The sequence below is a fragment of the Pteropus alecto genome, unplaced genomic scaffold (assembly GCF_000325575.1).
Source record: "Pteropus alecto unplaced genomic scaffold, ASM32557v1 scaffold109, whole genome shotgun sequence".
NCBI lineage: Eukaryota > Metazoa > Chordata > Mammalia > Chiroptera > Pteropodidae > Pteropus > Pteropus alecto.
The window spans coordinates 5321455-5327631 of NW_006494608.1; the positions used below are offsets into that span (position 1 = coordinate 5321455).

Genomic DNA, 6177 nt, shown 5'->3' on the forward strand with positions numbered 1-6177 from the left:
TTTTCACATAAATTTATAATTACTGAATGGGAGAGACTGAACAAAACCCAGTGAGAACTTTGTCATGCTCATGTAAGTAAAAAACAAATTTTTTTTTCCTATGGGGAGAGAGAAAGAGGGGTGGGGCAAGTACTTGAAATATGAATGATTCAGAAAATACTTTGGATCTAAAAGATAAGTGTGAGATTTAAGAAAGAGATCCACTCTTCCAGGACCATTAGTATAGGCCATCCTCAAAAGAGGATACTTGGAAAACCAAAGAGGTCCTGATACATGTAGCCAATTGTGAAGGCAGGGAGATCAGCTAAATTGAGGCAGTAAAGATGGAGTTGGGGCTGAACTGAACCAGAGGCGAAGCAGGAAGGCACTGAACACACAGCAGACAGAGAAGGAAGGAGGCTGGAAGTGGAGTCAAGCTGATTTATGAAAAGTCTTTCAGATGTAGGCTTGGCTGGCTTTTGCCATGGTAGCAAGTTCTGTGATGAGGAGATGCTGACTTCAGGAACAAGGGCTTATGTCTGAGAAGAGGAAACGTGATACAAGGTGTTTCAATCATGTTATTTGACAGGAGGTTTCAGGAGATTGCATTGATTATGTGTCAGCCCTCATCCCACCCCATCTTTGTTATTCCATATGTGTTACCATTGCTTGTTCTTAAAACTCAGACATCTTGAAATACTTTGATATGTTGCTATTGTTTTGATTATCATCTCCATAATGATTTTCTCACAAAAATCTGTAAACACTCGACACTTTAATGTACATTATACTTTGTTTCTCTTCGTAATCTCTATGTATGGAAAGCCCAATCATAAAGCTCATGTGACACCAGGGGTCAGAGAGCGTACTTGTTCTACTTCTTCATCAGAGATGAACACTTGGAGTCCTGTGGCAGAAGGGAACATGGATTTTCCTGCAAGACAGTATTTTAATGTACAATTAGGTTTTATAATAGTTAAACTATTAGTGGCCCTTCTTGTTCTATATCATGGTGCATTTATCAGAGGAGTGTTACTTGTATTATCCTAGTTGATTCACAGCACATTTGTGAGATAGTCAGGAAATATCATTTTGGTTTTGTGACCACTTGGCTATATGGCAATGAAGTTGAATCAAATCTAGCTTATACTTTTTGCAACTCACTTTAGTTACTGGTATAATCTAACAAACTTCTGGGTTAAACAAGCCTATGAAGTTTGGTCTGGGACTTAAGCACCCTGTTTCTAAGGGGAAATGCTATTCAAGTATCTCAAAATCAATCTGTTAATAAATTTGAGTATTTGTTTTTAAATTGAAAAATGCTGGTACTGCAGTAATTTCTTATGAAGAGTTAGTTTTCTATGGCCATTATATTATGTCCCAAAAGTTACTAAGCTAGTTTGTGACAATATACTAAAACTATAATTCTTTGAAAAGGATTGGTAAGATATTAAATGTTCTTTTAGTACTTTAATGCTTTGAGCGTAGCAGGTTATCAATATATATTTCCTCATTCTGCCTTATCCTTTGTCTTTGTCCTACTGTGGACATCTGTTGAGGTCCCAGTTATAAAAAGAAGTTGTCATCTATTCTTATCTTTCTGGGGCTTTCATTTATTTATTAGTCTTGATTGTATATCAGAAACTAGAATGGGTCAGAGTTATAGAGATGAATGAAATATAAGCCCTGTCACTGAGAACCTATAGTTATTCTGTTATAAATGATATATAATCTGAAATGTCAGGTACTAGAGGGTAAAATCCATTGTTTTTGTGTGTGGAGAAGGCAGTAAGGGTGTGCCTACAGCATCTGGGAAGGCTTTTAGAAGAGGTGGTATGTAGTCTGCATCAGGTAGCATGAATAGGACTTTGCCAGGCCTAGGAGGGAAGTAAGGCACAGCTGGCAGAAGAGACAGAATATGCAAAGGCATGGGGGTTTGAAATGCCACAAGACCTAAACTGTGTTAGGTCTAAAGAATATATGACTTACTTAATGTTCACCATATAGCACCTGCACTTTTTTTTTTCATAGTTTTTGTATTTTACTGGGAGCATTTAGCATGTTTCATATTTTTCTTCTATTTTCTGTAGAAAATCATTTTCAAAAGCAAGCTCTTCCTCTCAGTATTTTCACCCATGCCACATTCCTCTTGTGTATTACAGTCTCTCTTAATGAGTCCCATGATAGTTTTTTCCTCTCTCCATTTATACATGAAAGGACAAAAATCTATGCATACCTTCAGTTTTCCAAAAGACAGAGCAGGTAGTTCAACACTATTTTCACTGTGAATTTCCAAGCTTCTCCCTTCTGGTCTGCCTCAACAGTAGGTTTCACATCTGCCTTCCCTTTTTGTGGGACTGAGCAGGCATCTTCTAGTAGGGTGGGCATCTTCTGGACTAGATAAGAACACTTCCTCTGCCCACTGGGTTCTCCTACAGTGTGGGAAAGTGAGACACATCTGTAGCTGTTCTCAGTCTATGTTCAAAGTACTGAGCACACCACTCCTTATGCCTGTTTTCCAAGCCTTTCCCTAAGTAGCATTCACTTCACAGGGCAGTGGTCACCACTTGTTTTCTTCATTTTCAGCTGTGCTGAGCCCTGGGGACAGTAGTCTCTAGATATAGAAAAAACGTAGCTATTGGAAGAATAATTCTGGCAGGCTCATGAGGCAGGGCCCAAAGGTTGGGAAAAGTCTACCACAGTGAGGAACAGGCAGAGGACATTATGTTCCTGCCTTCTTTAGGGCCTAGTGTTGAGGGGTCCCGTAGATTCAGAGGCCAAGCCATGTGTAATCCAAGTATGTTTTTCTTACTCTATCATCATCGACATTCAAATTTGTGGAAATTCTCTTGGAATTTTGTTATTCCCGATTATTCCTATCTTTACTTCACATTACTATTATCTCCTTATCTATCTATCATCTATCTATCTATTTATCTATCTATCAATCTATCATCTATCTATCTATGTATTCTATACTTCTAACTTTTTCAATGAGAAATTGGAAGTAAAAATATCTGATTCTGTTCATTCTTTCACCACTTTAATTCAATTTCTCTGCAACCAAGCTTTTGATTATTGAGCAGCGTAAAGTTCTTTGCCAAAACTTGAAATACTTTTCCATAAGTTCATGTTCATAGATTCATTTGCTTTGTCGGACCCCTAAGCAGAGACATTATCATCATCATCATCGTCATCATCATCATCATCATAACTCATTAAGGCATTTTCCTGGAAACATAGGCTAAATTCATACTCTGAGGTAGGATCAGGTCAAGATTTTCCTCCTTAAACAGAGTCTGGGTCTCCTGAAATGGACAAATATGTGATTAATATCCACAAAACTCTAAGTCATTAAGCTTGGCTATATTAGTATTTGTCTTGGAAATCAGATCTTCTGAAAAAATATTTTAAATCATAATAAAGCAACCACGAAACTTTAAAGTTATAAAAACTCTTGGAAAATATTCCAACCAAACTTGTTGAAAAATTAATTCACAGGTAATAGACTGATGTGACCAGCTATCTAGAATTGTTAGATACAAACTAATGAATTTGGAAGGTACCTTGGTTTTATAATGAATGATGTGTGCTCTTGTGTTTGGCAGAGATTAAGTGGCAAGACCAGTTGCTGATTGAAGCCATTCTTGAAAGCATCAGTTGCAATATATCATCAATTTTGGGGAGAAGATTTCTTAATTTACCAAAGGGTCCCCTTCATCTTGTGTACCCATATGGAGTCTCAACTTCACCCAAAATGTGCCAAGGAAAAATTGCCAAAATAAAAAAAAAATAATAATAAAAAAATAATAATAATAATAATGATAATAATAATGGAGTATAGTTTATGCTCTCTTTATAACTGTACTGCTCTAGTGAGCTGGAGTCCAGCATTGAGATCCTCAGGAGACTGGGCAGCAGTTTTCACAGCCCCCTCAATATGAGGCAGCCTTAAACCTGGGGACAGCAGCATTTCCCAAGGGGCTATATTTTTATAATTTTAGTTTTTTAATGAGTAGTGCTACATAAAGAATCACAATGAAAGAGGAACATGAGAAAAGTTCACAACCATTTTTCTTAAATCATAAGAAAACAAGGCCTTTTAAAAAGTTAGAATTGAACTTTTCGTGATCTCATCAGACTCTTGCCCTACAATCTTATTCTTAAACCTAAACTCATTTCAAGTTCTGATTCTGGAAACCTAGCTTCATGATGTTTTGGAAACTTGATATTATATTTATTTTGTGATTTGGGTTTTATAATAGCCATGGGGCCTTTTTAAAATTAATTCTGTTTGCCTGCTGTCTCACTAACACATCTATAATTATTTTGTAGTATGTCACCAGTATTTATCAAACCAGGCACTAAAAAGGAACTTAATCAATAATCCTATGATGAGACAAAAATCCAAGACTTAGTGCTTAATATTCTGAAAATCAATTTCTAAATAAAAATAATCTTAGTTATACTAGAAGAACAAGAAGTCCTAAGTAATTATATAGTATATTTTTTATTTCTTCCCTTTATATATATTTGTGTTAGGTTTTCCTTAGGAGAGAATTTAAGAGAACATTTTGGTTTTCAGAAGCTATAAATCAAATGTAACAGATAAAACACAATAAATGTTAACTTGAGTGCTCAAGCTAAAATTGCATATGTGATTTATTTACATGCAGAGGATAAATGTTGCCCAGATGTTTACTGACAAAATTTAGAATGATTTTGTAAGGAACTATTTTACAAGATCTCCTGATTATTATAACTTTAAATTCTTTTCTTTTCCATAAGTCTAGGATGGAATGAGAAAGGAGTTTGTAAGGAGGTTAGGGAGAAGCTGATGGTTAGATATTGACATAACATAATTTCTTCTAGCTGAGAATCAACAGCCACATTCTGTCTCACTCCTGAACTGACAAATTGTTTTATAGTGCTCAGAGCCCTTTGCCTCCAATCCTCTTCTCCCAGAAACTGCTCCCACTTTCTTAGCTAACTCCAAGCCATATATACAGTACTCTAATCCCCTAACCTTGGAGGTCTGCTCAGAACATGGTTATGTTGTACATCTTTGTGTAGCCTACAGCTTCAATAACGCATCTTTTTTTTTTTTTAATTGTTTATTGGGTTAACATTGGTTAAGACAATTATATAATTTTCAGGTGTACATTATAATTTGACATCTATATATTCTATTGTGTGATTACCACCCAAAGTCCAGTTTCCCTTTACCCACTTCACCCTCCCGCCACAGCCCTATATTTGACCCCCTCTACTCTCTCTATGTCTTTCCTCCTCACTCACCCCCTACCCTCTGGTAACCACTAGTCCATTGTTCATGTCCTTGAGTCTCTGTTTGTCCTGTTAATTTGTTGCTTTTAGGTTTATATCCCACATATAAGTGATATCATGTGATTTTCAACCTTTTCTGTCTGGCTTATTTCGCTTAGCATGATTATCTCGAGGTCCATCCATGTTGTCACAAATGGCAGTATTTCATCTCTTCTTATGACTGAGTAATAGTCCATTGTATATATGTATCACAGCTTCTTTAGCCAATCATCTATAGTAGGACACTTTAGTTGCTTCCATGCCCAAGACACTGTGAATAGTGCTGCTATGAACATCGGTGTGCAAATATCTTTTTGGATATGGGTTTTCAAGACTTTGGGGTTAATACCTAATAAGGGATTGCTGGATTATATGGCAGATCAATTCTTAGGTTTTTGAGGAACCACCATACTGTTTTCCATAGTGGCTGTACCAATTTGCAGTCCCACCAGCAGTGTAAGAGGCTTCCTTTTTCTCCGCATCCTCTCCAACATTTGTTACTACTTGTCCTGTTGATAATAGCTATTCCAACAGATGTGAGATGGTATCTCATTATGGTTTTGATTTGCATTTCCCTAATAGCTAGCGATGTTGAGCATCCTTTCATATGTTTCTTGGCCATTAGTATGTCTTCTTGGGAGAAGTGTCTGTTCAAGTCTTCTGCCTATTTTTTGATTGGATTGTTTGTTTTTTTTTGTTGTTATTGAGTTGTATGAGTTCTTTGTATATTTTAGATATTAGTCCCTTATTGGAGGCGGTGCTTACAAATATATTTTCCCATTCGAATGGTTATCTATTTACTTTGTTGATGGTTTCTGTTGATGAGCAGAAGCTTTATAGTTTGATGTAGTCTTATTCATTTATTTTTGGATT

General features: G+C 36.3%; 1 protein-coding gene across 1 annotated transcript in view; it reads left to right on the forward strand.

Annotated features, from left to right (window-relative positions):
* Nucleotides 1-6177, forward strand: part of HECW1 (HECT, C2 and WW domain containing E3 ubiquitin protein ligase 1) — a 486667-nt gene that overhangs the window by 231797 nt on the left and 248693 nt on the right. The gene's annotated exons all lie outside the window — the stretch shown is intronic.